Source organism: Symphalangus syndactylus, chromosome X (genome assembly GCF_028878055.3).
Source record: "Symphalangus syndactylus isolate Jambi chromosome X, NHGRI_mSymSyn1-v2.1_pri, whole genome shotgun sequence".
NCBI lineage: Eukaryota > Metazoa > Chordata > Mammalia > Primates > Hylobatidae > Symphalangus > Symphalangus syndactylus.
Genome location: NC_072447.2, coordinates 137,727,471 through 137,746,993, shown reverse-complemented (window position 1 = coordinate 137,746,993; position 19,523 = coordinate 137,727,471). Strand labels below are relative to the sequence as shown.

Below are 19,523 nucleotides of genomic sequence, written 5' to 3'. Positions count from 1 at the left end.
ATTGCTATTGGGGCATCATTCTTTAAAGGCCTCAGCACAGAGAAAAACACATGTACGTGTATGTATACACCATGTAAATGTATATACACATCTATATTTGTTTATAAATATAATGAGTTCAAACTATACCTCTGATTCCAATTCACTACCACAGGGTTCGTTCCAGTGTTTATCTCAGTGTAATTACTCCTTTCTCCTATGTGTAAGCAATTTCCTACCCTGCCAGCTGGCTACCTGGCCTGCCTCCTCAACCCCATCCATCTCCTTGGCTCTGACCCTGATGGCCTGCCAGTCCTGGCTGCCTGGATGGAAGGAAGGAAAGAGGATCTAAGTCCTCAAGTTTTAAATATCCCTGGTTCACACCCACCCCAACCACCACAAGCTCCTTATCTTCTGTGCTTGACTGTTCACAGCTTGGGAATTTCTTTCATCAATTTAACAAATATTTATTGAGCTGTGTGCTGTGAACTGTAAATGCAGATTAATTTCATGCCTTTGGCCGGGCACGGTGTCTCATGCCTGTAATCCCAGCACTTTGGGAGGCCAAAGTAGGTGGATCACCTGAGGTCAGGAGTTTGAGACCAGCCTGGCCAACATGGCGAAACCTGTTGCTACTAAAAATATTCCGAAAATTAGCTGGGTGTGGTGGCACGCCCCTGTAATCCCAGCTACTCAGGAGGCTGAGGCAGGAGAATTGCTTGAACCTGGGAGGCAGAAGTTGCAGTGAGCCAAGATCGTGCCACTGCACTCCAGCCCGGGCAACAGAGTGAGACTCCATCTAAAAAAAAAAAAAAAAAAAAAAGCATGGCTTCAAGGAGAGCAGTAGAGCAGAATAGTCAGGTACACTGATGACTGGAAGCACACTGATAGAGTGTGTTGGAGAGCATCAACGGAGAACACCCCCATCCCCCCATGCTTCCCAGAACAGGGAACATTAAGGCTGAATCTTGAAGAACAAGCTCGGCATGAGTCAAGGAGTTAGGTAGAGGGAAATAAGATACAGGTGAGAAGAGACTAAAGCACCGTTATAGAAATGCTAGTAATTTGCTAATATAGGAGATGCGGCTGGAGAGGAAAACAGACCTCATTTGTTCTTTGGGGATTTGGGAGTCTTTAGCTTATGTAGGTGGAAGCTATAGCTATAGATGTAAACAGGAAGATCATCCAGACAAGAAGGTTAGGGACAAAATCCTGACAAGTATCAGCATTTAAGAGGCTGACAGATCACGAGGTCAAGAGATCGAGACCATCCTGGCCAACATGGTGAAACCCTGTCTCTACTAAAAATACAAAAATTAGCCAAGCTTGGTGGTGCGCACCTGTAGTCCCAGCTACTCGGGAGGCTGAGGCAGGAGAATTGCTTGAACCCCGGAGGCGGAGCTTGCAGTGAGCCGAGATTGTGCCACTGCAGTCCAGCCTGGCGACAGAGCAAGACTCCATCTCAATAAAAAAAAAGAGGCTGACTGAAGATAAGAAGGGATGGCCTAGTGAACCATAAGGAGGGAGTGGTGGTCTACAGGGTCAATTGAAATGAGGACTGAAATTTTTCCCCTCTGGATCTTAAAATTAGAAGGTCCTCTGGAGGCTCTCATTAGTGTACTGTTAGAGGTTGAAGGAGCCAAAGTTGAACTGCAGTGGCTTAAACAAGCCTTCTGTTTGTGGCATATGACACTGATGTTCCATTTATCATAGTGATAGGAAGCTTTTTATTACAGTAAACTTGGCAAGTTGTATAGTAAAGGAAAGGTGACTTAATTTAAATACATCTTGAGTAAATGATAGTATGAATGATCCATAGCCAGACATGGCCCAAATCTTAGGAGATGGAGACAAGGAGTGTATGTTATAGTCTATGTCCATCTGCCGACTTTCTTTTTTCCCTTCTTTTCTTTCGCAACCCTTGCTCAATCATAATACAAACTCTCCCATTTTCTCCTTCTGTATCCTCAGCAGCTAGCATCCTATCTGAAATAGAATAGTCACTCAATAAGATTCTGTTGAACTAAGTAACCCCTCACTATCCTATCGGAAATAGAACAGTCACTTAATAAAATTTTGTTGAACTAAGTAACCCCACACTATCCTATCTGAAATAGAACACTCAATAAAATTTTGTTGAGCTAAGTAACCCCACGCTATCCTATCTGAAATAGAACACTCAATAAAATTTTGTTAAACTAAGTAACCCCACGTTATCCTATCTGAAATAGAATAGTCACTCAATAAAATTTTGTTGAACAAGGTAACCCCACGCTCTAACCTATAGAGGGAGTAAAAGAAAGTCACTCTCACCTATAGAGGGAGCTGAAAGAAAACCACAGGGAGTGCTAACCTATAGGAGAAGCTGAAAGAAAATCACTAGGGAATGAACCTATAGGAGAAGCTGAAAGTAAATCTCCGGGGAAGTGTTAACCACACACTCTCACCTCTAGGAGGAGGGTGAAGCTTCTTGTCTTCCAGACATTCCCGAGGAAAACTTACACGAGGAGTCTGTCAAGGAGTGCCACCCTTTGGTAATCTTTATTAATATATACCTAATATGTACCTTATGTTTGTGGCATGTGATACTGATGTTCCATTTATCATAGTGATAGGAAGCTTTTTATTACAGTAAACTTGGCAAGTCGTATAGTAAAGGAAAAGTGACTTAATTTAAATACATCTTGAGTAAATGATAGTATGAATGATCCATAGCCATATATGGCCCAAATCTTAAAATATACATAATTACTTCGATCCAGGAAAGTATTGGGTCACGGTGGTGTGTGGAACTGTCTGTATGAAGAAGTTAGAAGCTGTGGAATCTGTGTGGAATGCTCTTGCCGGGTTCTTTTTAGATTTCCTCTTTTTTGGGATTCTGCACTTTTCCTTTCCCTTTTCTTTTCTCTCTTTCTTTTTTTTTTTTTTTTTTTCGGAGTTTCTTTCTTGTTGCCCAGGCTGGAGTGCAGTGGCGCCGTCTCGGCTCACTGCAACCTCCGCCTCCCAGGTTCAAGCAATTCTCCCGCTTCAGCCTCCTGAGTAGGTGGGATTACAAGCACCCGCCACCACGCCTGGCTAATTTTTGTATTTTTAGTAGAGATGGGGTTTCACCATGTTAGCCAGGCTGGTCTCGAACTCCTGATCTCAGGTGATCTGCCTGCCTCGGCCTCCCAAAGTGCTGGGATTACAGGCGTGAGCTATCGTGCCCAGCCTATTCTGCACTTTTCTTCTCCTGTGAGGTGTGTTAAGACAGGTCAGGAACCTCTCCTTTAGCTTCTAGGGGGAACGTGAATGGGGCTGAGGTAAAGTGGGGCTAAAGAGCACTTCAGGCCTGGTTTGCATACCTATCTCTTCTGACTAAAAAAGTGATTAGAACTCCAGAGCTAATGTCAGCATGCAGCCCTCAGAGAAGGGAGCTTCTAGTCTGGATCACTGAGGCCTGCCTTCTTTGGGCAAGAGGAATTTTTAGTCTAGTTCCCCTGATGACTACTGAAGTAGTCCGGGGTGAAAGCCCTAGCTGGTGAAGTGTTTCTTTGAATCTGCCCTGTAAGCATCCAACTCCCTCGGAGACCTGTGGGATGCCGGAGGAAGAGGGGAAGAGAGGCTGTGGCTGTTGTAGGTGAGGGGTTAAGAATTCTAGGATTTGTAATCCTGACCATGTATATTTATACCTCAGAGACAAAATTAACATCTCATAGCAGTGGTTTAATTTCTGTTATTGTTTTTCATCTTTATTCATTTTTATTTTTTTTTAATTATGGAGGAGAAAAGCTTGTTACAAAAAATGGAAACCTCATAGAAGTATGCAAAGTAAAAAAATACTCCCCCTTCAGCATTTTCATCTATAATGTAATAGTTTGATTTATGTACCTAATTATCTTTTTCTTTTCTTTTTTCTTTTTTTTTTTTTTTTGAGATAGAGCCTCATTCTGTCACCCAGGCTGGAATGCAGTGGCATGATCTCGGCTCACCGCAACCTCTGCTGCCCGGGTTCAAGTGATTCTCCTGCTTCCCGAGTAGCTGGGATTACAGGCGCCTGCCACTGCGCCCGGCTAATTTTTATATTTTTAGTAGAGACGGGGTTTCACCACGTTGGCCAGGCTGCTCTTGAACTCCTGACCTCGTGATCCACCCACCTTGGCCTCCCAAAGTCCAAAGTGCTGGGATTACAGGTGTGAGCCACTGTGCCCAGCCCTAGTTATCTTTTTCTATACATAGGCGAACATATTTGTACTAGATGCACATGCATATTTTAGATTTTTTATTGAAATGTAATGTATATACAAAAAGTATACAGGTTGATGAAGTATCACAAACTAGATCTTCTGGGGGAATGTTCTCTGTGACCTGGGTGATGGTTACATGGGTTTATTCATTTGTGATAATTCCTGGAGAGTAAATGGCTGAAAGTGAGCAGTAGGGAGCAACTCAAGAGTTCTGGAATGTTCTCTATGGACCTGGGCGATGGTTACTTGGGTTGATTCAGTTTGTGATCATTCATAGAGTGAATGACTGGAAGTGGTCATTTGCGGGTGCCTCAACAGTTCTGGAATGTTCTATGTGACCTGACTGATGTTTGCTTAGGTTCACTTTGTCAGCATTCAAAGAGTGAATGACTGGAAGTAGGTATTGTGGGGCACCTCAAGAGTTCTGGAATGTTCTCTGTGGACCTGGATGATGGTTACTTGGGTTGATTGCGTTTGTGATCATTCATAGAGTGAATGACTGGAAGTGGGCATTAGAGGGCGCTTCAAAAGTTCTCGAATGCTCTGCACTGAGATAGGTGTCGGTTTGTGGGCTCATTTTTAGCAATTGTATGAACATTCCATAATTTAACCCTCAAATGATGATCATTGAGGTTCTTTATAGTTTATTAGTATACACAAGTAAATGTTGTTATTCATTTAAATTTGTCTGCTTCTGTATGTATTTCTTCAGGAGAGATTCTTAGAAGTGATAAATTGCTGGGTCAGAGGACATGTGCATTTTATTATTTTCTTTTTGGAAAGGTAAGACAAGTTCAATGTAAAAAAATCAAATAGCAAATAAAAAGGACATGTAGGGAAAAGTCAGTTTTCCTCTTACCCTTGACTTCCAGTCCCATCAGATCCTTTCTCAGAAGCAACCAGTGTTACCAGCTTCTGGCAGGTTCTAACAGAGATAGTGTGTATATTGCATATATATTTACATATTCTTATAAGGCATTGCTTAAAGCCATACCACCACCCCATCAAGATTGTACCAATTTATAATCTCGTCAATAGGGTTTGAGAGTTCCCTTCCCCCCGACCCCGAGCCCCGGCCAGGGATGATTTGGGGGTTCTGAAAATATTTGCGTAAAAAGGAACAGGTTTTATTCATTCATCCATTGGCAATACATTAATGTGCTTCAGAATTCAAAAGGTGCAAAACGTCTGCCTCCCATTTTCATCCCCTAGCTGCCATAGCTCCTTTCCCCCAGAGCAATTGTGTTTTCAGTTTCTTATGCATCCTTACGGAGAAAGTTTGCATATGTAAACAAATCCATCTATATATTCTTTTTTTTCTGAAATTTTACACAAATGGCAGCATATTTGTATGAGTGATTACTACATGACCTCCCTCTCCTTTTCCCCTCAAAAACCTAAGTGGTTTAAAACAATTATTCATTTTTTCTCATGAGCCTATGGGTAAGCTGGGAGTATCTACTATTCAGGGCCAGGCTCAGATCATCTTGGCTGGTCAGTTGATGGGTCAATTGGGGATTGGCTGGTCTAGAATGGCTTCAGCTGGGATTGTTCAGCTCTACTCCATGAGGTCTCTTACCCACAAGCAGTCTAGTCTGGGCTTGTTCTCATCGTAGTGTCAGGACTCCACAAGAACAGAAGCACAGAAAGCCTCTGGAGGCCTAGACTTGGCTCTGGCACAACATAACTACTGTCTTATTCTGTCGACCAAAGCAAGCCACAGGCTAGCTAGCCCAGATTCAAGGAATGTGAGGAGCTGCAAAGTCACATTGCAGGGTGTATGGGCTTAGGGAGGGGAAGAGCTGGGGCCATTTATTCTATCAAATACAATACTATAGGTATTGTTATGTACCTTACCTTTTTTTTTTTAACCTAACACTGTATCTTGGAAATGACTTCATATTAGTCCACAAAGAGCTTCTTTGTTTTTTATTCTATTTCATTTTGCCAGCCCCCTATTGAAGGAAACATATTGCTTCCAGTCTTTTGCTATTATCTAACAATGCTGCAATGAATAACATTGAACATATGTCAGATAAATTCCTAGGGGTGGAATTACTAGGTCAAAAGGTATATATATTTATTATGTTTGATAGTGACTTCCAAATTAAACTGAAAATTTTGTAATTTTTTTTCAACTCTAAAGAAATAGAAGTTCAGTTTTGTGCAGTGACGGCATCATAGCCAGTGAGGTTTATCTGAGGACTGATTATTGCTAATTGAAAACTTTTCCCAATACCCCGGCATGATGGCTTGAAATATAGTTGGCGTTGGCATTTTTTGACAGTCAGTATGGAGACTACACTAAAAATAGAAATGAAAAAAAAGAAATGGAAGTTCATAATTTAAAATTTTTATTTTTTTTGTACAAATTGATGGGGTATATGTGAAATTTTGTTACACGTATATAATGCATCATAATTAAGTCAGAGTATTTAGGGTGGCCATAACCCAAGTACAATATATTTTTGTTAAGTATAGTCAACCTAATGTGCTGTCAAACACTGAATTTATTCCTTCTGTCTTAGTGTATATCTGTAAGTACCCTTTAACCCACTTTTTTTCATCTTCCTCCCTACCCCCGATTCACCCTTCCCAGTCTCTGTTATCTGTCTGTCCACTCTCTATCTCCATATGATCAAGCTTTTTAGCTCCCACATATAAGTAAGAACATTAAATATTTGTCTTTTTGTGCCTAGCTTATTTCACTTAAGATATGACTTCTAGTTCCATCGATGTTGCTGAAAATGACGTGATTTCATTCTTTTTTATAACCATATAGCATTCCATTGTGTATATGTACCACATTTTCTTTATCGATTCGTCTGTTGATGGACATTTAGGTTGATTCCATATCTTTGCTATTGTGAATAGTGCTGCAGTAAACATAGGAGTGTAGGTATCCCTTTGATATATTGATTTCTTTTCCTTTGGGTAGATACATGGGATTCTTAGATCAAATGGTAATTATATTTTTAGTTTTTTGAGAAATCTCCATACTGTTTTCCGTAGTGGCTATACTAGTCCACATTCCCACCAACAATGTATAAGAGTTCCTGGCCGGGCTTGGTGGCTCATGCCTGTAATCCTAGCACTTTGGGAGGCCAAGGCGGGCAGATCATGAGGTCAGGAGTTTGAGACCAGCCTGGCCAATATGGTGAAACCCTGTCTCTACTAAAAATACAAAAAGTAGCCGGGCATGGTGGCACACACCTGTAGTCCCAGCTACTCAGGAGGCTGAGGTAGGAGAATCACTTGAACCCAGGAGGTGGAGGTTGCGGCGAGCTGAGATTGCGCCACTGCACTCCAGCCTAGGCGACAGAGTGAGACTCTGTCTCAAAGAAAAAAAAAAAAAGGGTTCCTTTTCTCTGCATCCTCACCAACATCTCTTATTTTTTGTCTTTTCAGTAGTAGCCATTCTGATGGGGGTAAGATGATATCTCATTGTGGTTTTGATCTGCATTTATCTGATGATTAGCGATGTAGAATATTTTTTCATATACCTGTTGGCTGTTTGTATGTTTTATTTTAAGAAATGCCTATTCATGTCCTTTTCCCATTTTTTAGTGGGAATATTTGTTGTTTTCCTATTATTTGAGTTCTTGGTATATTCTGGATATTAAGTCCCCGTCAGATGAATAGTTTACAAATATTTTCTCACATTCAACAGGTTGTTTCTTCATTCTATTGATTGTTTTCTTTACTGTGCAGAAGATTTTTAGTTTAATTTGCCTATTTTTGTTTTTGTTGCCTGTGCTTTTGAGGTCTTAGTCATAAATTCTTTGTCTAGATCAATGTCCAGGAGAGTTTTCCATAGGTTTTCTTGCAGTATTTTTATAGTTTCAAGTCTTATGTTTAATCCATTTTGAGTTGATTTTTGTATACGGTAAGAGATAGGGGTCCAATTTCATTCTGCATGTGGCTATTCATTTTTCCCAGCACTGTTTGTTGAAGAAAGTGTCCTTTCCCCAGGGTAAGTTCTTGCTGGCTTTGTCAAAAATCAGTTGGCTGTGTATGTGGCTTTATTTCTGAGTTCTCTATGCTGTTCCATTGGTATATGTGTCTGTTTTTATACCATTACCATGCTGTTTTGGTTACTATAGCCTTGCAATATATTTTGAAGTCAGGTAATGTGATGCTTCCAGCTTTCTTTTTGCTCAGGATTGTTTTGGCTACTTGGACTCTTCTTTTGTTCTGTATGAATTTTAGGATTGTTTTTTCTAATTCTGTGAAGAATTATGTTGGTATTTTGATAAGGATTGCATCGAATCTATAGATAGCTTTGGGCAATGTGGTCATTTTAACTAGATTAATTCTTCCAACCCATGAGCATGGGTTATTTTTTTCCCGTTTGTCTATGTCATCTTCAATTTCTTTTATCAGTGTTTGTAGTTTTCCTTGTAGAGATCTTTCACCTCCTTGTTTGAAATTATTCCTACGTATTTTATTTTTGTAATGATTGTAAATGGGATTGCCTTCTTTTCTTTCATGTCTAGATCATTATTGGCCATCATATAGAAATGCTAATTATTTTTGTACATTGATTTTGTATCCTGCAACTTTTTATTTTAAAAGAGTCAAACCTACAGAAAAGTTGAAAGAATAGTACAATAAAAACCCATATACCCTTCATGAAGATTAAACACTTGTTAACATTTTGCCACATTTGTTCTCTCTCTGTGTGTATACATATATATAACACTACATAGCACATACATATATATATATACATATTTTATGAACCATTTGACATTAAGTTGGAGATATCAAGACACTTTTTCAGCCTGTATTGCCTAAAGACAAGGGTGTTTACCTACATAATCACAATTTTGTTAGCACACCCAAGAAATTTAAGATTGACAGAATATTATTTTATTCATAGCCCATATTCAAATTTCCCGATTGCCCCAATAATGTCATTTAGAGCTTTTTTTTGTTTGTTTCAATCAAGGATCCCAAATTCAGGATCAAAGGTCATACAAATTCATGTACTTGTCATATCTCTAGTAGTCTTTCATATAAAAGTTTCCCACTTTTTTCATCTTTCATGAAATATTCATTTTGAAGACTCTGGGCCAGTTATCTTGTATCATGGCCTATAATTTGGATTTGTCACATTGTTCCCTCATGAATATATTCAGGTTAAACATTTTTGGCAAAGATACCACATAGGTGGTTTCCATTGCATCATGTCAGGAGGTATACAATGTCAATTTGTCCTATTGCCAAGTTTGATCACTTGGCCAAAGTAGTGTAATCCAGATTTCTCCATTGTAAAGGCACATTCTCCTCCTTTGTAATTAATATTAAATTAATATATTTAAAGTATGACCATGTAAATGTTCTGTTCCCCAACAATTTTCATCTGATAGTTTTAGCATTCATTATAATCCCTATCTGAATTAGTTTTTAACACAGTGGCTACAAAGGTATGTTTTCCCAATTCTGTTGTTCCTTCCACATTTATTAGCTATCCATTTTTCTGTAAAGGAAGCTGACCCCCTTCGTTTTTCATGTCACTTCAAATTCTTTTTTAAAATTAATCAATGTGTTACAACCTGTTACCATTATTGGACAAGTGCCTGAATAGACAGATCAACAAAACAAAGCAGAAAGTCCAGAAATAGACCCAAGTATATATGAAAATGTAATCTTTTTTTTTTTTTTTTTGAGACGGAGTCTCGCTCTGTCGCCCAGGCTGGAGTGCAGTGGCGCAATCTCGGCTCACTGGAAGCTCCGCCTCCCGGGTTCACACCATTCTCCTGCCTCAGCCTCCCAAGTAGCTGGGACTACAGGTGCCTGCCACCACGCCTAGCTAATTTTTTGTATTTTTAGTAGAGACGGGGTTTCACTGTGTTAGCCAGGATGGTCTCGATCCCCTGACCTCGTGATCCACCTGTCTCAGCCTCCCAAAGTGCTGGGATTACAGGCGTGAGCCACCACGCCTGGCCGAAAATGTAATATTTAATAAACAATTTATTACTGGGGCAAAGATGGACTTTTTAAATAAATTCTATTGGCATAACTGGATAGCCATTTGGATAAAAAGGTAATTTGGTCCCATACTTCACATTGTACCCTAGAATAAGCTCCAAATGGAGCTTATTAGATAAAATAATAAAAAAAAACCATATAGGTACCAGATGGTCCAAATATAAAAAAATAAAACCATATAGGCACTAGAAGAAAACGTGGATTAATTTCTTTATAATCTGGGTGTGGGGAAAGCCTTTTAAAATATGACTCCAAATCCAAATGCCATAAAATGATAAGTATTTTCAAGTACATAAAAATTAAAGTAAAAACCTTTTTTTGCATGGCAAAAATCAGATAGGAAAAGTCAAAAGAAAGATGATGAAGGCTGGGCTTGGTGCCTCATGCCTGTAATCCCAACACTTTGGGAGGCCAAGGTGGGTGGATCTCAAGGACAGGAGATGGAGACCATCCTGGCTAACATGGTGAAACCCTGTCTCTACTAAAAATACAAAAAATTAGCCAGGCGTGGTGGCAGGCGCCTGTAGTCCCAGCTACTTGGGAGGCTGAGATAGAAGAATCACTTGAACCCGGGAGCCAGAGGTTGCAGTGAGCCAAGAGCACTCCAGCCTGGTGACAGAGCAAGAATCCATCTCAAAAAAGAAAAAAAAAGAAAGATGATGAAACTGAGAAAATACTTATAATGTATGTATAAATAAAGGGCCAATATCCCAAACACATAAAGAACTTTTAAAATCTAAAGAAAAAAGGCTAAAAAGTCTCAGGAGGAAAATGGGCAAAAACATGAATACACAGTTCACAGAAGAAAGTATACAAATGATCCTTAAATGTATGAAAAGATACTCAACTTCACACATAGTAAGAGATGCAAATATATTAAAAATACAAAGTCAGCTTGACCATCTGGATCATTTGGAGAGGAGGAGCAATGCCAGGTTAGGTTAAGTTCTCCCATTTAGGCACTCCTTGATCTCCCTGGGCTTCACCTTTTATGGCACTTATCTGACTTGTAATTACAGTGATTGTTTAATGTCTGTCTTCTATACTAGTTACCAGATGTATAAGAATAGTGACCAAGACTATCTTGTTCACACTGGTATCCCCAGCTCCACGCACAAAGTAAATGCTCAATTAACATTTGTCAAATCAATGAACAAACTACAGAGTACTTATACTCACCAATAAGAGCTACCACTTAATAGTTGAATGAGTGAATGAGTAACGTGGAGGCAAGGAATTGAATCTAAATCTATGTTTTCTGTAGTTCTTTCTCCCCGCTTCTCTTTGAGTTCTTGCCCACTTTCCATGGCAAACTCTCTCTCCTATTTTTTCTCCCTAATTTCCATCTAATTTCCACACGCTAGCTAAAGTAAAACCTTCAGCATGGCCCATGCTCATAAAATGTGTGCCTAGATCAAAAATAAGAAAAGTTGCAAATTTACATGATAAATTGGATGTTAGCATCTGAAGTGCTTTAAAATGGACTGCTTTCTTATCTTCCTAAAATTACTTTCTTATGCACCAAAATAAGAAAACTGAAAAATAATTTATTGTTAAAGTCATTCTAACATTTATCTTATTGCTAAAACTGCTTCCTACCGTTTCACTGCAAACCTACAGTATTTTAGCTTTACTTTTGTGAATCAAATTGGAACTCTAACTAGCGTAATTTTGTCTCTTCAAGAAAATGCATTGTAGGCACCAAAAAAAAAAAAATAGAACAATAAATGTTTGAAATGTAGCACATTTGTAAATTGGAAGACAGCTTGTTTATGAGTGCCTGTTGATTGAATTTGTTAATGAGCCCTTAAGAAATTGCCCCTTTTTCTCCTACCACTAGAAATCCTTGATGGATTTTTCTATTACATCTAATTTTCAACACATAGAATAAAGCCTTCCATCTATGTTGACTTTTACCTCAGAAGTTGAGCGAGTTACTTGAGTTTTACAAGCCCAGAAAAGTAGGCTTCCCCCTAGACAGTCATTGTAAAAGGAGTCTCTTGGTAGCAGATTCCATTTTTTTCTAGTACTGTAATTATAGATCGATCCAATAAATGTTACTTTAAAATTTTGCTCGGTGGAAAGGCACTGTAGAAAAATCACATGTATTAGCCTAAAGCAGCTTGAATTTACTCCCTATCTTGTGAATGTTTAGGAGTTTTGATAGCCTATATAAATAAGTGTGCTGCATAGCAGCAGTTATTACAATAAAAGAATATTCTGCTGGATTTTGTTAAAGCTTTGATTAATGTGAATATAAATTGATAGAGACAACAGAAAGTTTGAGGTTAAAATTTAGGTAGCAACCTTGCCATAATGTATTGTAAAAGTATCATATGCTCATTGGATAATATATGAAAAGTAATGAAAAATAGAAAACAGTTTAAAGTGAAAATAAAAATCACCATAATTACGCCAGGCAGAGACAGCTATGTATTTGTGGGGTTTTCTATGTGATGGAACTCAGATGCTATATGCAATATTTTAGTCTATGGAAGCACTTCAACATTGATAGTATTTTTTTAAAGAAATATTTTGTGTCATCCAGGATATTGAAGTTTTATGGTTTAGCACACTATGGCGAATGGTTTGAGACTCCCGAGTCGAGAAATCAATTCACAGAAGTCCTGTTTCAATTACCTGCAGATGTCAGTGTGGATCTGAGTGTGATTCAACACTTTGTTCCAGGATGTGGTGGGACAGTTGAAGTCCAGTTGTGAACCAGTTGCTTATTAAACAAATAACAGTTTAGTTTGGATGAGAAATGTGAGCTGTAAGGACCTCAAGTCTCCGAAATTTCTTTTTATAAAATCTAAACAAGCATGGATATATTCTCCAGTTACATCCAGTTCACAGAAGATTATACCATCTCGTTCCCGCCCCTGATTGTTTAAACAGCCTTTCTAAGATTAGTTATAGTGCTGGAGAAGTAGAGTTGATGTCGTTGGGCTTATTAAATTTGACTCCAGCCCAGATGGCAGGTCTGAGCGATACATTAGGAGCTGTGTTGGTTTACTTTTTGCTGTTATTGTATATATTCTATATTTAAAAGCAAAGTTTAAAACTGATGATGATTCCAACTCTAAAAGGGCATCATCTTTGCCATTGCTTCTGATGCTTATCTGCTTTTCTACATGATCCCGCTCTTTCATGCAACTTCGTGACATGAAAAGTCAATGTCGATTAGGCTAGGAAAATGTCAGGGAGACTTGCAGTGGCTCATTTTACCAAAACACAATTGTTTCTCAGGCCACAACACAAATCTACCATCTGTCTCATAAGCTTGCAAGCTTCCTCTCAAGTACAATTTGCTATATATATTGGTACAGAAATTGTTGGTAGCTTATGTTTACCTAGCAACATAATCTGTTTGGTAGAAGGCTGTGGGAAAGGAGGCTTTGTGGAGGAGGATTTTCTTTTTCTTTCTTTTTTTAAAGAGAGCAGTTTCTTCATCTACAAATTATCTTTAAATGCAAGAAAGGCGGATGTGCTGGCCCAAACAATCTGCCTTTTATACCATTTTAACCTAAATTGCCTAGTAAATGCTCACTTTGGGGGTTATTTTTGCTATGTCAATTATCTCATATATACATGAATGCCCTCTTTTCAATTTGTTTTTCTTTTCATACAAATCACTGTGAAATAACTGCCTTGACCTTCTAGCTGTAAAAGATCACCGAGCTTTGGGACTGCCTGCATCTGTCCAGTGTGTATTTCTCCTGTTTCCCAGTGCTCTTAGTGTGACTTGTGGGTTTTGAATGTTGAATTTGCATTTCAAGGATGTTTGTCAGGGCCTGGTAGTCTTTAAGTTAAATGTAACAAAATCAAGCAGCCTGCACTGTGTTGTCTGCATTACATTAATTTTCATTTAGTTGAATGAGCTGTATATTTCTACCTACCCACTTTCTTAACTTTCTTATCAGCAGAGCAATGTGTATGTTGAACGAAAAAAAAAGCCAAGGGGAGAAAAAAAAGTTCTGACTTTCCTTCATGTTAGTTATAGACATCATATGCTGGTAAAGGTTAGAGTGTACTTTCTACATTCATTTTGAGAAGGGAAAGAAAGTGTTGTCCTGTCAACTTCCTTCATGTAACACCAAGGTATAATTTGCTGCAGGCTTATTGCATGATATTGCCCTTGTGAAAGTGACGGGTTTTCCATTTTAATCTATAGCTATTATGTAGTTCTCAATGAAGAGGCAATGTGGAGGTTACTAACCCACTTCCCCCTCTAAAAAAAAAAAAAAAAAAAACAAACGAAGAAGAAATGAAACGAAAAACAAACTTCTATATCATCCTGAGACTTTGAAACTAGTCCTGAGAAAAGACTGTGGCAGAATTGTTATATGGACAAAGTTCCTTTGGCCAGAGCCATCCCATGTCTTTCATCTTGCAGCCTTTGTTTCTGCCCCCTTGAGTCCCCAACTCTTCACAAGCCCAGAAATCGCCTCACAATGCAGCCTCACAGGAAAGCACTGTTAACTTCTACAGAGTTGGCCCTGACAGTTTTGCAAGGGACATAGGAATTAACTGGGTTGGAGAGCAGATTTCCTTGCATCACTGGGAGCAGTCATTAATAATACAAACATTTATTCTTGGTGCTCTCCAGTAATGCTAGTCATGGAAGTGAGAAATTGACAGCTTGAGTTGTGAAACTGAGACCCATTTTTATACAGAGCAGATAGTTAAAGGCAAGTGAGAGAAGATGAGCTCATGAGAGAAGGGCTGACAAAAGAAGAGCAGAGGACCGGGCTTTTGCAACAGAAGGGAGATGTAGGATGAAAGATCCTGGAGGAGTGAATGATCAAGGAGGGAAGCTTATTGTCTTATTTAACCAACACTTCTTCAGCAATGGTAGCGTGCCAGAGACAAGAGATGGGAGGAACAGGATAGAGAGGAGACATTTTTAGGAGGGTGATGAATGAAAATAAAATGGTAGAAGATACCCCAAAAGTCTTTAGTGGCTTTATTTCTGTTGAGAAGGTCAGAAGTCAGATTGCAGAGGAGCAAGAAAGGAATGCAGCATTCATTCTAAAAGTTTGGCAGCATTCTAGAGACTGGTAGCTAGAAGGGTAGGAGGGTCACTTGTAGAGCAGTTGATATTGTTGTTGTTGATGGTGATGCAGTTGTCTGCATGAGATTGAAGAGACAATGGGATAGGAAATAAATCAGAGGTCCCTGGTGAGCAGTGCTGTCCACTAGAACTTTCCACGATGATGGGAATTATATACATTTGCACCGTCCCATTCGGGAGCCGCTAGCACCACGTGGCTGTTGAGTACTTGAAATGTGGCTGCCACAATCAAGAAACTACATTTTTAGTTTTATTTCATTATAATTCATTTACATTTTTTTTCTTTTTCTTTTCTTTTTTTTTTTTTTGACAGAGCCTTGCCGTGTTGCCCAGGCTGGAGTGCGGTGGTATGATCTTGGCTCACTGTAACCTCTGCCTCCTGGGTTCAAGCGACTCTCCTGCCTCAGCCTCCTGGGTAGCTGGGACTACAGGTGGTGCCTCCACGCCAGGAGATATATGTATATATATATATATATATATTTGGTATTTTTATTAGAGACAGGGTTTCACCATGTTAACCAGGCTGGTCTTGAACTGCTGACCTCAGGTGATCCGCCTGCTTGAGCCACTGCACCCGATCATAATTCATTTGCATTTAAATAGCTACACGTGGCAAGAGGTTACTATCTAGGACAGCAGAGGTCTAAACGGAGAAAATAAATGTGGGAGTAAGAAAATGGGAAGAGGCCGGGCGCGGTGGCTCACGCTTGTAATCCCAGCACTTTGGGAGGCCGAGGCGGGCGGATCACGAGGTCAGGAGATCGAGACCACGGTGAAACCCCGTCTCTACTAAAAAAAAAAAAAATTAGCCGGGCGTGGTGGCGGGCGCCTGTAGTCCCAGCTACTCGGAGAGGCTGAGGCAGGAGAATGGCGTGAACCCGGGGGGCGGAGCTTGCAGTGAGCCGAGATTGCGCCACTGCACTCCAGCCTGGGCGACAGGGCGAGACTCCGTCTCAAAAAAAAAAAAAAAAGAAAAAGAAAATGGGAAGAGATGAATTCTAGAGCAGAGTAGGAGGCAGTAACTTAGTATTTAGGAAAAATCTCCATCTGATGAGAGATGCTCTCACATCTCCAATAGCTAGGGGAGTTCAGACCCATAGCGTAAATGTTTTCAGCAACCGAATTGTCAGGCTCATCTACTAAAAATGGGAGACTTGAGAGGAAGAAGATTTGGGGGCCCAAGGAGAAAGATTGGGATATTCACAGCATACGGTATATCAGGAACAACTGGGCAGTGATGGGAACCAAACTGTGGTTGACAGCATGAGTTTGTGGTGGGCCAAGTCTAAGAGGCTCAACATGGGCCAAATTTGTACTGAGCCAAATGCGTGCAATTCCATATAAGGTTCTTTCTGGAATAAGAAACAAACTAAAAGGATCTGGAAAAAGGATATTATGCAATTTAGGCTTAGAAAGTTATGTTTGAGTATATCCCAGCAGCTCTGTTACTCTCTCTTAAACATTTTCTGATAAATTCCATTGGTTTTTTTTTCTGATGAATTTAAGCCTTGATAGTATAAAATGTATTTAGAGGAATCTCACCAGACAGGTTAGGGCCCTTCTGCCTGGGTGGTGTTTGGTTAGGGTTATCTGCAAGATTCCATTGCTTGTTCTCCTCTTGTTCTCCAAGCAAAAGAGCTTTGGGGTAGCTCACCCACGCCTCTCTGGTGATAGGAGTGGAGATGGTGGGGGCTTCCTTATAGCTAGAAAAGTTATAGCACTGTGTAAGCCCATTGCTATTTAACTAACACTCTTTCCAGATGTTCTTGGAATGGAGGCCAGGGGCAAGATATGCTTATTGCAATACAGCTTCTATTTGTGGGAAAGGAGAAAAATTAAAGGAATGAGCAGATAGAAATGGAAACTGATCAGCTAGTATTTTTCTATATGTTAATAACACGAAAAGAATTAATTATGAACTGAATAGAGTTTTCTTTAAAATCCAGGTATTAGGCAGCAATTTAAAATCTTGATTTTTTTGATAGAAATATCTCAACAAGCTCAAATTTTTAACTTCAGAAACGAGTGCACTCTTTGGCTACCTTGTCAGTCCTGTGGATATTTCTGTGTAGGCATTTGGTTCTTGTTTTCTTCTGTCGCCCAGGTTGGAGTGCGGTGGCCTGAACATGTCTCACTGCAGCCTCAACCTCCCAGGTTCAAGGGATCCTCCCACTTCAGCCTCCCGAGTAGCTGGGGCTACAGGCAAATGTCACCATGCCTGTTTGTTGTTGTTGTTTGTTTGTTTGTTTTGTTTTGTTTTGAGTCAGAGTCTCACACTGTCACCCAGGCTGGACTGCAGTGGCACGATCTTGGCTCACTGCAACCTCTACCTCCCATGCTCAACAATCCTCATGCTTCAGCCTCCCGAGTAGCTAGGACTACAGGCAGGCACCACCAAGCCCGCCTCATTTTTGTATTTTTTGTAGAAACAGGGTTTCATCATGTTGCCTAGGCTGGTCTCAAACTCCTGGGCTCAAGTGAGCCTCCTGCCTTGGCCTCCCAAAGCACTGGGAATACAGGTGTGAGCCACCATGCCCAGCCTGATTCTTGTTTTCATTGCAGCCTAACACTCTTAGAAAAGGCTGATTCATGTCAAAAACCCATGACAGTGAGTAACCCTGATGAGAACTCTTCTTCTAACATTAAAATTTAAAGTAAGCAAAATGTGTCTTGTTCAATATGTTCCTGTGGCCAGAAAGGGACAATACGACTTCTCCAGTCTCTATAGTTCCAGCTAGGGATTTAAAGAGAAATAAAACAGAAGTTAGAGCCTCAACCTGCCAATATCAGACCTAGGTAATTGCCTTGCCAGTCATTTCATCCATCTGCTGTAAAATATCAAGACGTTCCCCTCATTTAAACCCTGATACCAGAGTAATTCAAGCTGCCTGAGTAACCCCGGTAGCTACGACCAAATTAAGTTTTTCAAAGATGAGGATAAAACGCTGAAAGTAGAATTTGGCATGCCTCTAACAGATAAGGAGTCACTCAGAAATTTTAGAATTTCAATTTGTTCATCCAGGCATTTGTTAAATATCTTCCAAGATCCCTTACCATTGGTGATGTGGGGAGAAGACAGGAGATTCAGTAGCAGTATCAGATATGAATCTGGCCCTCAAAGATTTGTACTCTAGTTGGGTTTACAGATCTGAAGCTTCTAAAGCAATTCGAGAACAATTAGATGTAAACTTACATGGTAAGGCCCAGAAGGTGACTAGAACCGGTACTTTTTTTTTTGAGATGGAGTCTGTCTCTTGTCGCCCAGGCTGGAGTGCAGTGGCATGATCTTGGCCCACTGCAACCTCCGCCTCCCGGGTTCAAGTGATTCTCCTGTCTCAGCCTCCTGAGTAGCCGAGATTACAGGCGCCTGCCACCATGCCCGGCTAATTTTTGTATTTTTAGTACAGAGGGTTTCACCATGTTGGCCGGGCTGGTCTCCAACTCCTGACCTCAAGTGATCCGCCCACCTCGGCTTCCCAAAATGCTGGGATTACAGGCGTGAGCCACTGCATGCAGCTGAAACTGTACCTTTAAAAACAAAAGAGACATGTGATAGCACAGAGAGAACCTGGCATTAGCGTATCTAAGGCCAATTTTGTCACTAACTGACTGGATCACCTTGGCCTTAAACTCTAAATCCTGTTTGTTTTTCTATAAAATGGAGATCGTGCTACTTGCTAAGCTGGCTTTCTCACAGGGCTTCTTGTCTAGGGTGGGAAGCCATACTGGATAATTTCGAAGTCCTTTTCTGGCTCTTAATATTCTATGATTTTATGGTAGTGAATGCAAAAGTGCTTTGAAAAGTGTTAAGTGGTGTACATTGTAATGTTTGTGGCATTATCATCATTATGAATGCCTCTTTGGGGTTCCCAGAGGCTGATGTTCTCCCTGCATCTGCTCACAGGCCCGCCACACAGCAAGTTTCCTAACTCTCAGGCCAGGGTTCTCTTTCTGATTCCATAATGTCTCTTTTAAAAATTAATAAGCTGAGTGACTAGCAGAGAATTTCCCAAGGAGGTCCCTACCATTTCCCCACTCCCACACACATATATTTTCTCTTCCTTGGCAGAGTGCAAACTTCACTACAGGCCACTGAACAAAATAATGTCTTCTTTTAAAATCATTAAGCTGAGTGACCAGGCAACTCGAAATATAGCAGGGTGTTTCCCAGGGAGGTCAGGTCACCACTTTCCCCACCCCCTCCTCATTTATCTTCTCTTCTCCATCAGAATGCAAGCTGCCACACAAAC

The 19,523-nt window shown here is 40.2% G+C and overlaps 1 protein-coding gene and 1 non-coding gene across 3 annotated transcripts in view; both read left to right on the top strand.

Annotated features, from left to right (window-relative positions):
• The first annotated feature begins 2,414 nt into the window (after nt 1–2,414).
• PLAC1 (placenta enriched 1) overlaps nt 2,415–19,523 on the top strand; it is a 201,761-nt gene continuing 184,652 nt past the window's right edge. Inside the window, exon 1 of one of the 2 annotated variants that reach the window (XM_055267644.2) lies at nt 2,415–2,513. The gene's annotated coding sequence lies outside the window, so the exon portion shown is untranslated. The remainder of the gene's footprint in view (nt 2,514–19,523) is intronic. The other variant, XM_055267643.2, reaches the window with a different exon arrangement.
• LOC129476492 (U4 spliceosomal RNA) lies at nt 6,364–6,504 on the top strand. Its single transcript, XR_008654935.1, has one exon. It is a non-coding gene; the product is annotated as a U4 spliceosomal RNA (small nuclear RNA).